Source organism: Arachis hypogaea, chromosome 3 (genome assembly GCF_003086295.3).
Source record: "Arachis hypogaea cultivar Tifrunner chromosome 3, arahy.Tifrunner.gnm2.J5K5, whole genome shotgun sequence".
Lineage (NCBI taxonomy): Eukaryota > Viridiplantae > Streptophyta > Magnoliopsida > Fabales > Fabaceae > Arachis > Arachis hypogaea.
The window spans coordinates 78,862,261-78,875,787 of NC_092038.1; the positions used below are offsets into that span (position 1 = coordinate 78,862,261).

Below are 13,527 nucleotides of genomic sequence, written 5' to 3' on the forward strand. Positions count from 1 at the left end.
TAAACGCCAGCTTTTGTGCCAGTTTGGGCGTTTAACTCCCACTTCTGTGCCAGTTCCGGCGTTAAACGCCGGGCAGTCTTGAGCTGATTTGGAACTCCGGTTTGGACCATCAAATCTCGGGCAAAGTATGAACTATTATATATTGATGAAAAGCCCAGGATGTCTACTTTTCAACACAATTGAGAGCGCACCAATTGGGCTTCTGTAGCTCCAGAAAATCCACTTCGAGTGCAGGGAGGTCAGAATCCAATAGCATCTGCAGTCCTTTTTCAGCCTCTGAATCAGATTTTTGCTCAGGTCCCTCAATTTCAGCCAGAAAATACCTGAAATCATAGAAAAATACACAAACTCATAGTAAAGTCCAGAAAAGTGAATTTTAAATAAAAACTAATAAAAATATAATAAAAACTAACTAAAACATACTAAAAATAATGCCAAAAAGCGTATAAATTATTCGCTCATCACAACACCAAACTTAAATTGTTGCTTGTCCCCAAGCAACTGAAAATCAAGTAGGATAAAAAGAAGAGAATATACTATAGACTCCAAATTATCAATGAAAATTAGCTCCAATTAGATGAGCGGGACTAGTAGCTTTTTGCCTCTGAACAGTTTTGGCATCTCACTTTATCCTTTGAAGTTCAGAATGATTGGCATCTATGGGAACTCAGGATTCAGATAGAATTATTGATTCTCCTAGTTAAGTATGTTGATTCTTGAACACAGCTACTTTATGAGTCTTGGCCGTGGCCCAAAGCACTTTGTTCTCCAGTATTACCACCTGATACATACATGCCACAGACACATAACTGGGTGAACCTTTTCAGATTGTGACTCAGCTTTGCTAGAGTCCCCAATTAGAGGTGTCCAGGGTTCTTAAGCACACTCTTTTTTTGTTTGGATCATGACTTTAACCGCTCAGTCTCAAGTTTTCACTTGACACCTTCACGCCACAAGCACATGGTTAGGGACAGCTTAGTTTAGCCGCTTAGGCCAGGATTTTATTCCTATGGGCCCTCCTATCCACTGATGCTCAAAGCCTTGGATCCTTTTTATTTTTACCCTTGCCTTTTGGTTTAAAAGGCTATTGGCTTTTTCTGCTTGCTTTTTCTTTTTTTTTTTGAATATTCACTGCTTTTTCTTGCTTCAAGAATCAATTTGATGATTTTTCAGATCCTCAATAACATTTCTCCTATTTCATCATTCTTTCAAGAGCCAACAATTTTAACATTCATGAACAACAAATTCAAAAGACATATGCACTATTCAAGCATACATTCAGAAAACAAAAGTATTGTCACCACATCAAAATAATTAAGCTAGTTTTAAGGATGAATTCGAAATCATGTACTTCTTGTTCTTTTGTAATAAAAACATTTTTCATGTTAAGAAAGGTGATGGATTCATAGAACATTCATAACTTTAAGGCATAGACATTAAGACACTAATGATCATGTAATAAGACACAAACATAGATAAACATAAGCATAAAAATTCAAAAAACAGAAAAATAAAGAACAAGGAGATTAAAGAACGGGTCCACCTTAGTGATGGCGGCTTGTTCTTCCTCTTGAAGATCTTATGGAGTGCTTGAGCTCCTCAATGTCTCTTCCATGCCTTTGTTGCTCCTCTCTCATGACTCTTTGGTCTTCTCTAATTTCATGGAGGAGGATGGAATGTTCTTGGTGCTCCACCCTTAGTTGTCCCATGTTGGAACTCAATTCTCCCAGGGAGGTGTTGATTTTCTCCCAATAGTTTTGTGGAGGAAAGTATATCCCTTGAGGCATGTCGGAGATTTCATGATGAGGAATTTCCTCATGTCCATGAGTGGGATCTCTTGTTTGCTCCATCTTCTTCTTAGTGATGGGCTTGTCCTCATCAATAAGGATGTCTCCATCTATGTTAATTCCAACTGAATTACAGAGGTGACAAATGAGATGAGGGAAGGCTAACCTTGCCAAGGTAGAGGACTTGTCCACCACCTTATACAATTCTTGAGATATAACCTCATGAACTTCTACTTCCTCTCCAATCATGATTCTATGAATCATGATAGCCTGGTCTATAGTAACTTCGGACCGGTTGCTAGTAGGAATGATTGAGCGTTGGATAAACTCCAACCATCCCCTAGCCATGGGCTTGAGGTCATGCCTTCTCAGTTGAACCGGCTTCCCTCTTGAATCTCTCTTCCATTGAGCTCCCTCTTCACAAATGTCTATGAGGACTTGGTCCAACCTTTGATCAAAGTTGACCCTTCTAGTGTAGGGGTGTTCATCTCCTTACATCATGGGCAAGTTGAATGCCAACCTTACGTTTTTCGGACTAAAATCTAAGCATTTCCTCCAAACCATTGTAAGCCAATTCTTTGGGTCCGGGTTCACACTTTGATCATGGTTCTTGGTGATCCATGCATTGGCATAGAACTCTTGAACCATTAAGATTCCAACTTGTTGAATGGGGTTGGTAAGAACTTCCCAACCTCTTCTTCGGATCTCATGTTGGATCTCTGGATATTCACTCTTTTTGAGTTTGAAAGGGACCTCGGGGATCACCTTCTTCATGGCCACAACTTCATAGAAGTGGTCTTGATGCACCCTTGAGATGAATCTCTCCATCTCCCATGACTCGGAGGTGGAAGCTTTTGCCTTTCCTTTCCTCTTTCTAGAGGTTTTTCTGGCCTTAGGTGCCATAAATGGTTATGGAAAAACAAAAAGCAACGCTTTTACCACACCAAACTTAGAAGGTTTGCTCGTTCTCGAGCAAAAGAAGAAAGAAAGGAGTAGAAGAAGAAGAAAATGGAGGAGATGGAGGGGGCTTTGTAGTTCGGCCAAGGGGGAGAAGTAGTGTTTAGGTTGTGTAAAAATGAAGGAGTGAAGAAGGGTTTATATACGGGTAGAGAGAGGGGTAGGGTTCGGTCATAATGGGTGGGTTTGGGAGGGAAAGTGGTTTGAATTTGAATGGTGAGGTAGGTGGGGTTTTATGAAGGATGGATGTGAGTGGTGAAGAGAATGGTGGGATTTGATAGGTGAGGTGTTTTTTCGGGGAAGAGTTATTGAGGTGATTGGTGAATGGGTGAAGAAGAGAGAGAGTGGTGGGGTAGGTGGGGATCCTGTGGGGTCCACAGATCATGTGGTGTCAAGGATAGCTCATCCCTGCACCAAGTGGCGTGCAAAAACGCCCTTTCTGCCAATCCTGGCGTTAAACGTCGGGCTGCTGCCCCTTTCTGGCATTTAACGCCAGCTTCTTACCCATTCCTGGCGTTAAACGCCAATCTGGTGCCCCTTTCTGGCGTTAAACACCCATTTGCTGCCCTTACTAGTGTTTAAACGCCAATAAGTTTTTTCTCCAGGGTGTGCTGTTTTTCATTCTGTTTTTGCTTTTTCAATTGTTTTTGTGACTTCACATGATCATCAACCTATAGAAAACATAAAATAACAATGGAAAATAGATAAATATATCATTGGGTTGCCTCCCAATAAGCGCTTCTTTAATGTCAGTAGCTTGACAGAGGGCTCTCATGGAGCCTCACAGATGTTCAGAGCAATGTTGGAACCTCCCAACACCGAACTTAGAGTTTGAATGTGGGGGTTCAACACCAAACTTAGAATTTGGTTGTGGCCTCCCAACACCAAACTTAGAGTTTGACTGTGGGGGCTCTGTTTGACTCTGTTTTGAGAGAAGCTCTTCATACTTCCTCTCCATGGTTATAGAAGGATATCCTTGAGCCTTAAACACAAGGGATTCTTCATTCACTTGAATGATCAATTCTCCTCTGTCAACATCAATCACAGCCTTTGCTGTGGCTAGGAAGGGTCTGCCAAGGATGATGGATTCATCCATGCACTTCCCAATCTCTAGGACTATGAAATCAGCAGGGATGTAATGGTCTTTAATCTTTACCAGAACATCCTCTACAAGTCCATAAGCTTGCTTTCTTGAATTGTCTGCCATCTCTAGTGAGATTCTTGCAGCTTGTACCTCAAAGATCCCTAGCTTCTCCATTAGAGAGAGAGGCATGAGGTTTATGCTTGACCCTAGGTCACACAGAGCCTTCTCGAAGATCATGGTGCCTAATGTACAAGGTATTGAGAACTTTCCAGGGTCCTGTCTCTTTTGAGGTAATCTCTGCCTAGTGAAGTCATCCAGTTCTTTGGTGAGCAAAGGGGGTTCATCCTCCCAAGTCTCATTACTAAATAACTTGTCATTTAGCTTCATGATTGCTCCAAGGTACTTAGCAACTTGCTCTTTAGTGACATCTTCGTCCTCTTCAGAGGAAGAATACTCATCAGAGCTCATGAATGGCAGAATTAAATCCAATGGAATCTCTATGGTCTCAGTGTGAGCCTCAGATTCCCATGGTTCCTCATTAGGGAACTCATTGGAGGCTAGTGGACGTCCATTGAGGTCTTCCTCAGTGGCGATCACTGCCTCTTTCTCCTCTCCAAATCCGGCCATGTTGATGGCCTTACACTCTCCTTTTGGATTCTCTTTTGTATTGCTTGGACAAGTACTAGGAGGGAGTTCAGTAACTTTCTTACTCAGCTGACCCACTTGTGCCTCCAAGTTTCTAATGGAGGACCTTGTTTCAGTCATGAAACTTTGAGTGGTTTTGATTAGATCATAGACCATGGTTGCTAAGTCAGAGTAGCTCTGCTTAGAATTCTCTGTCTGTTGCTGAGAAGATGATGGAAAAGGCTTGCCATTGCTAAACCTATTTCTTCCACCATTATTGTTGTTGAAACCTTGTTGAGGTCTCTGTTGATCTTTCCATGAGAGATTTGGATGATTTCTCCATGAAGGATTATAGGTGTTTCCATATGGTTCTCCCATGTAATTCACCTCTTCCATTGATGGGTTCTCAGGATCATAAGCTTCTTCTTCAGATGAAGCGTCCTTAGTACTGCCTGGTGTAGCTTGCATTCCAGACAGACTTTGAGAAATCATATTGACTTACTGAGTCAATATTTTGTTCTGAGCCAATATGGCATTCAGAGTATCAATCTCAAGAACTCCTTTCTTCTGATTCGTCCCATTGTTCACAGGATTCCTTTCAGAAGTGTACATGAATTGGTTATTTGCAACCATTTTAATTAGTTCTTGAGCTTCTGTAGGCGTCTTCTTCAGATGAAGAGATCCTCCAGCAAAGTTGTCCAATGACATCTTGGATAGTTCAGACAGACCATCATAGAAGATACCTATGATGCTCCATTCAGAAAGCATGTCAGAAGGACACTTTCTGATCAATTGTTTGTATCTTTCCCAAGCTTCATAGAGGGATTCACCTTCCTTCTGTCTGAAGGTTTGGACTTCCACTCTAAGCTTACTCAATTTTTGAGGTGGAAAGAACTTTTCCAAGAAGGCGTTGACTAGCTTTTTCCAAGAGTTCAGGCTTTCTTTAGGTTGTGAGTCCAACCATATCCTAGCTCTGTCTTTTACAGCAAAAGGGAATAGCATAAGTCTGTAGACCTCAGGGTCAACCCCATTGGTCTTGACAGTGTCACAGATTTGCAAGAACTCAGCTAAAAACTGATGAGGATCTTCCAATGGAAGTCCATGAAACTTGCAATTCCGTTGCATTAGAGAAACTAATTGAGGCTTAAGCTCAAAGTTGTTTGCTCCAATGGCAGGGATAGAGATGCTTCTCCCATAGAAGTCGGGAGTAGGTGCAGTAAAGTCACCCAGCACCTTCCTTACATTGTTGGCATTGTTGTTGTTTTCGGCTGCCATGGTTTCTTCTTGTTTGAAGATTTCTGTTAGGTCCTCTACAGAGAGTAGTGCTTTAGCTTCTCTTTGCTTTCGCTTCAAGGTCCTTTCAGGTTCAGGGTCAGCCTCAACAAGAATGCTTTTGTCTTTGTTCCTGCTCATGTGAAAGAGAAGAGAACAAGAAAATATGGAATCCTCTATGTCACAGTATAGAGATTCCTTGAGATGTCAGAGGAAAAGAAGAATAGAAGGAGGAGGTAGAATAAGAAGAATTCGAACTTATCAAGAGAGATAGAGTTTGAATTGTTGATAGTGGAGGAGTGTTAGTCCTTAAATAGAAGGATGTGAGAAGAGGGGAAGAATTTTCGAAAATAAATTAAAAGATTTTGAAGAAATTTTGAAAAACTGAAGAATGATTTTCGAAAATTAAAGTTGGGAAAGAAATAAAGTGATTTTTGAAAAAGATTTTAAAATTAAAAATCAAAAAGATTGAAAATTATTTGGAAAAAGATGTGATTAAGAAGATATAATTGAAAAAAAAATTTAAAAAGATTTGATTTTTAAAATTAATGACTTGGCTAACAAGAAATTTAAAAGATATGATTCAGACATTAAACCTTTCTCAACAGAAAAGGCAACATACTTGAAATGTTGAATCAAATCATTAATTGTTAGCAAGTATTTTTGAAAAATGGAAAGAAATTGATTTTGAAAATATATGATTGAAAAGATATGATTTGAAAAGGATTTGATTTTGAAAAATTATGGAAACTTGAAAAAAATTTGAATTAAAAACAAAATCTTCGCTCTTGTGCCATCCTGGCATTAAACGCCCAGAATGGTATCCATTCTGGCGTTTAACGCCCAAAATGCTACCCTTTTTTCCTTCTTCACTGGGCATTTTGAACGCCCAACTTTTTCTGTGTAATTCCTCTGCTGCATGTTCTGAATCTTCAATTCTCTGTATTATTGACTTGAAAGGACACAAATTAATAAATTTTTTTTTGGATTTTTCAAAATTTGAGTGGAAAAGAAAATAAAGATATCAAATTTCTTAATAAGAATTTCCAGGAATCATGCAATGTTAGTCTAAAGCTTTAGTCTAAAAAGATTAGACGTGGCTAGCCAAGCTTCAGCAGGACATTACATTCAAGAGCTAAATTGATGAGAATCAATCAGCTTTGGTGATGATGAAAACATCATCTGAAACTCTAGAATTCATTCTTAATAACTCTGAAGAACAAAATAAAATAACCTAATCTAAGCAACAAGATGAACCGTCAGTTCTCCAAACTCGAACAATCCCCGGCAACAGCGCCAAAAACTTGGTGCACAAAATTGTGATTATCAATGGCGCCATCAACATGGTATGCTCAATTGCAATCTCAACTCTTTATCACAACTTCGCACAACTAACCAGCAAGTGCACTGGGTCGTCCAAGTAATAAACCTTACGCGAGTAAGGGTCGATCCCACGGAGATTGTTGGTATGAAGCAAGCTATGGTCATTTTGTAAATCTCTGTCAGGCGGATTCAAATGGTTATGGAGGATTGATAATTAGAAGATAAATAAAACATAAAATAAAGATAGATATACTTATGTAATTCATTGGTGAGAATTTCAGATAAGCGTATGGAGATGCTTTGTCCCTTCCGTCTCTCTGCTTTCCTACTGTCTTCATCCAATCCTTCTTACTCCTTTCCATGGCAAGTTGTATGTTGGGCATCACCGTTGTCAATGGCTACTGTCCCGTCCTCTCAGTGAAAATGTTCAACGCGCTCTGTCACAGCACGGCTATTCATCTGTCGGTTCTCGATCATGTCAGAATAGAATCCAGTGATTCTTTTGCGTCTGTCACTAACGCCCCACAATCGCGAGTTTGAAGCTCGTCACAGTCATTCAATCCTTGAATTCTACTCAGAATACCACTAACATGGTTTAGACCTTCCGGATTCTCAAGAATGCCGCCATCAATTCTAGCTTATACCACGAAGATTCTAATTAAGGAATCCAAGAGATACACATTCAAGCCTTATTTGCATGTAGAACGGAAGTGGTTGTCAGGCACGCGTTCATAAGTGAGAATGATGATGAGCGTCACATAATCATCACATTCATCAAGTTCTTGAGTGCGAATGAATATCTTGGAACAAGAATAAGCTGAATTGAATAGAAGAACAATAGTAATTGCATTAATACTCGAGGTACAGCAGAGCTCCACACCTTAATCTATGGTGTGTAGAAACTCTACCATTGAAAATACATAAGAACAAGGTCTAGGCATGGCCGAGAGGCCAGCCCCCATGATCTAAGAACTAGACGTCCAAAGATGAAAATACAATAGCAAAAGGTCCTATTTATGGAGAACTAGTAGCTTAGGATTTACAAAAATGAGTAAATGACGTAAAAATCCACTTTCGGGCCCACTTGGTGTGTGCTTGGGCTGAGCATTGAAGCATTTTCGTGTAGAGACTTTTCTTGGAGTTAAACGCCAGCTTTTGTGCCAGTTTGGGTGTTTAACTCCCACTTCTGTGCCAGTTTCGGCGTTAAACGCCGGGCAGTCTTGAGCTGATTTGGAACGCCGGTTTGGGCCATCAAATCTCGAGCAAAGTATGAACTATTATATATTGCTGGAAAGCCCAGAATGTCTACTTTCCAACAAAATTAAGAGCGCGCCAATTGGGTTTCTGTAGCTCCAGAAAATCCACTTCGAGTTCAGGGAGGTCAGAATCCAACAGCATCTGCAGTCCTTTTTCAGCCTCTGAATCAGATTTTTGCTCAGGTCCCTCAATTTCAGCCAGAAAATACCTGAAATCATAGAAAAAAACACAAACTCATAGTAAAGTCCAGAAAAGTAAATTTTAAATAAAAACTAATAAAAATATAATAAAAACTAACTAAAACATACTAAAAACAATGCCAAAAAGCGTATAAATTATCCGCTCATCAGCATCCGTGTTCTTATGCGGCGTTCTATCTTCCAAACCTGAGTCGTGGTCGTTGTCATGGTTGTCCGCCATGGTGTTGGGATGAGTTCCAGGTTCCCCGGAAAGGGCGCCAATTTTCCGGTGGGTTACCTGAAACTGTAGGTCGATCTCGGTCGAGATCTTCTGTGTTGGTCGGAGCCGACGTGTCCGGTAGGAAGATAACCACCGGAGCTGGTGTGTTCCGACTTGTGGGACCGAAAGTGCTGCTGATCCTTCATCCCCGACGGGTGGGGGGTACCTGCAAGGGACTCCGATGCTTAAGTTAGCAAGGGTATTAAGCAGGTATTGAGTAGAATCAGAGTATGAGTTATACCTGGTTGCTCCAGTGTATTTATAGTTGTGAGATGTGACCTTCTGTGGATAAGATAAGTTAGTTATTGTTCCGTGGGTTACCTAAAACTAGAGGTCGATCTCGGATGAGATCTTCTATACGGGTCGGTGCTAACGTGTCCGGTTGGTGGGAGACGGCCGGAGCCGTTGTGTTCGACTTGTTGAATTTGGTGGTAGTGCTGATTCTTTTGTCCCCGGAGGGTGGGGAGTACCTGCAAGGGACTCCGATGCTTAAGTTAGCAAGGGTATTAAGCAGGTATTGAGTAGAATCAGAGTATGAGTTATACCTGGGTGCTCCAGTGTATTTATAATGGTGAGATGTGACCTTTTGGATAAGATAAGTTAGTTATCTTATCTTACCTTTTATCCTTGAGTTGAGGTCAACGTATCTTCAACGGAACCGTCTTTATCCCTATAGGCTTGGGCTGCCTTAGGATTTGAGTCGTGTTCCTCTACCCGGGCCCTTTATTGGGCTCTCTCATTGACTCGGCCGAGTTCTTTATGAAGAAGTCGGTCCGCTTGACCTATAGAGGTCGGTCGCTTTGTCGTCGATCATCCCAGGTCAGATAGCTCGACCCAAGGTATGAACAGTGCCCCTGCTTGAGCTCGGTCTTCCTTGTCGAGGTCGAGTCCTTGACTTCGGTCATTCTCTTGTGAAACCGAACTCAAGCATTTTGTCGACTCCCTTTTGTAGCAGCTTTTGAATGTAGAACGTTTTTCTCTAAAAGCGCGCGCTTTTATATCAGCGCTTTTTTGGGAACGCAAGGTTTTAATATCCGCTTTTAATTGGTATTAATTGCCCTCATTTTCTCTTGGTTTTTATTTTGAATTTCTCGATCAGAAACGATTTCTCTTCTTCACTTCTTCTTCGTAACTTCTCCCTTTTCTTTCTCACTTTCAATTTTTTCCTTTTGACTTTTCTGAAGCCTCCGCCTGTAGTTTTCACGTTTCAGCCTAGCGACGTTGCTTTGTGACTTCACTTTTTTCGTGGTAGAAGGGGTGATTCTGGATTTTGCCTTCCGCTCCTCCGCAGCTTTCTCTCATTTTCCCAGGTTTGGTTCTTCTTTCTTCCTCCCTTTACGCCATTTTGTGTCTGTTTTGAGAAAGTTTTTATCTTGGTTGGGAAAAGTTTGGATCTTTTCTGCTTTTTGCTATGCCTGATCACTGTGCGTCTTGTAATTTCTTCGTCTTTTGCATGGTCTTTTTCGCTTTTCCCGCTGCTTGATACCTTTAGGGCTTTTGCATGTTGTGAAATACTTTTGATTTTGAAGCTTTGGAATGATAATTTTGTTTGATTCTGAAAAAAGGTTGCATCTTTGACTTTTTTTGCATGGTATGTTTGTTTCTTGCTGATAGACTATAGGAATATGACTTTCTATTTTGTTTGTGTTTTGTCTTTCTCCTTGCTTTGTTACTGCCTCCAAAGGATGCCCCAGGACTTTTAGTTTGAGTCTTGGGGTTTTTCCTTTTCTGTGTATTCGCCCGTCGAGATGTTTTGCCCCTTGTCCGAGATGTTTTTTTAGTAATCCTTTCTTCTTTTCTTTTGTAGGATTTAGTTGGCCTCATGTCTTCCCGAAATAACGTTGTAGAGATGCCTTCCTAGGTTCCTGAGGGTATAGCCGATTGGGTGGACTCGATGGTTCTTATGTGTGTCTCTCTAGTTGATTCTGAGTTTTGTGCGCAGCTTAGGCAATTTCATAGTGTTTGTAGTAAATCCAGTGATGAGAAGAACTACGAGCTTATTCCTCCTTCTTCTGATGAGAGAATCTGCTTTTCTACTCGGGTTGTTGATGATCACCCTTTCTTTTATGTTTATGATTTTTTCTTCGGTCCGCTGGGTATTACCCTTCCTTTTACTCAATTTGAAACCGACTTGTTGTGGTCCTGTAATGTTGCCCCCTCTCAACTTCACCCCAATTCTTGGGGTTTCATAAAAATTTTCCAATTGTTGGGCAATGGTTTTGGTATTCCTGCTTCCCAATCTCTCTTTTTCTATCTTTTTGTCTTGACTAAGCCTAGTGTAGTAAAAAAGAAGTCGGCTTGGGTCTCCTTTCGTTCTACCCAAGGAAAGAAGGTCTTTTCCATGTTTGACGAGTCATTTCGAGATTTTAAAAACTACTTTTTCAAGGTCCGAGCTGTTGAAGGAGTTCGGCCATTTTTTCTGGATGAAAATGACGAACCTGCTTTTCCTTTGGAATGGCAAAAAGATGTGAGGGTCTCCAGATATTCGTGGGAAATGTTAGATGAGGCTGAGCGAGCTTTTGTGACTGTCTTGGAAGAACGCTGGGGTCAACCTCCCCATCTTGACACAAAGAAATTTCTAACCAATCCTGCTCTTCTTCAAATTGAACTGGGTATCTTTTATTATCTGTTTATGTTGCTTGTAGCTGTCTTTCCGACTTGCTTGACTTGTAGCTTGATTTCTGTTTTATTTGCAGAGGCAATGAAGAACAATGAATCCATGAAAGCTTTTAAGAGGGTGCAGAGGGCGACTGCTGCCAAAAATATTGCGGCCAAGGCGACTGGGGAGGGGTCTCCCCAAGTGCGTGAGAAGCCATCCGTGCCGAGTTCCCCTGGGGTGAAGAAGCTGATCCCTACTCCCCGAGTTCGTCTGGTGGATCCTCACCCTACTTCTGTTGCTCCTTCTATTGCTCTTCCCAATAAAAAACAAAAAATAGCTGAGCCTTTTGACCTCAACGCTCCCGATTTTAATGCCATTGAATTTGTGGATCAGCAAATCGGTCCCTATGGTACTGGTGCACGAAATTGCAATCACACTTTGCAATCCCGCACAACTAACCAGCAAGTGCACTGGGTCGTCCAAGTAATACCTTACGTGAGTAAGGGTCGATCCCACGGAGATTGTCGGCTTGAAGCAAACTATGGTTATCTTGTAAATCTTAGTCAGGATATCAATAATTATCAAGGTTGATTGTGAAAAGTAAAAGAACATAAAATAAGTACTTGTTCTGCAGTAATGGGGAACAGGTTGAGGTTTTGGAGATGCTCCATCTTCTGAATCTCTGCTTTCCTACTGTCTTCTTCTTCAAGCACGCAAGGCTCCTTCCATGGCAAGCTGTATGCAATGGTTTCACCGTTGTCAGTGGCTACCTCCCATCCTCTCAGTTGAAATGTTCAACGCACCCTGTCACGGCACGGCTATCCATCTGTCGGTTCTCAATCAGGCCGGAATAGAACCCAGTGATTCTTTTGCGTCTGTCACTAACGCCCCGCCCTCAGGAGTTTGAAGCTCGTCACAGTCATTCAATCATTGAATCCTACTCAGAATACCACAGACAAGGTTTAGACCTTCCGGATTCTCTTGAATGCCGCCATCAGTTCTAGCTTATACCACGAAGATTCTGATTAAAGAATCCAAGAGATATCTACTTAATCTAAGGTAGAACGGAGGTGGTTGTCAGGCACACGTTCATAGTTGAGAATGATGATGAGTGTCACGGATCATCACATTCATCCAGTTTAAGAACAAGTAATATCTTAGAATGGAAGCAAGCATAATTGAATGAAAAACAGTAGTAATTATATTAATCCATCAAGACACAGCAGAGCTCCTCACCCCCAACCATGGGGTTTAGAGACTCATGCCGTAGGAAGTACACAAAGAAACGTGTAAAGTGTCATGAGGTACAGATACAATGTCAAAAGATCCTATTAATAGTGAACTAGTAACCTAGGGTATACAGAAATGAGTAAATGACATAAAAATCCACTTCTGGGTCCACTTATGTGTGCTTGGGCTGAGCATTGAAGCTTTCATTTGTAGAGACTTTTTTCTGGAGTTAAACGCCAGCTTTCATGCCAGTTTGGGCGTTTAACTCCAAGTTTTATGCCAGTTCCAGCGTTAAACGCTGGAAATTCTGAGGCTGATTTGCCATGCCGGTTTGGGCCATCAAATCTCGGGCAAAGTATGGACTATTATATATTGCTGGAAAGCCCAGGATGTCTAATTTCCAACGCCGTTGAGAGCGCGCCAATTGGGCTTCTGTAGCTCTAGAAAATCCACTTCGAGTGCAGGGAGGTCAGAATCCAACAGCATCTGCAGTCCTTTTCAGTCTCTGAATCAGATTTTTGCTCAGGACCCTCAATTTCAGCCAGAAAATACCTGAAATCACAGAAAAACACACAAACTCATAGTAAAGTCCAGAAAAGTGAATTTTAACTAAAAACTAATAAAAATATACTAAAAACTAACTAAAATATACCAAAAACATACTAAAAACAATGCCAAAAAGCGTATAAATTATCCGCTCATCATAACACCAAACTTAAATTGTTGCTTGTCCCCAAGCAACTGAAAATCAAAGTAGGATAAAAAGAAGAGAATATACTATAGACCCCAAAATATCAAGGAAACTTAGCTCCAATTAGATGAGCGGGACTAGTAGCTTTTTGCTTCCGAACAGTTTTGGCATCTCACTTCATCCCTTGAAGTTCAGAATGATTGGCATCTATAGTAACTCAGAACTCAGATAGTGTTATTGATTC

At 41.0% G+C, this 13,527-nt stretch overlaps 1 non-coding gene across 1 annotated transcript; it reads left to right on the forward strand.

Moving 5' to 3' along the window:
• The first annotated feature begins 5,214 nt into the window (after nt 1-5,214).
• On the forward strand, nt 5,215-5,322 carry LOC112792987 (small nucleolar RNA R71). The gene has a single exon (XR_003197702.1). It is a non-coding gene; the product is annotated as a small nucleolar RNA R71 (small nucleolar RNA).
• Nucleotides 5,323-13,527: the final 8,205 nt, after the last annotated feature.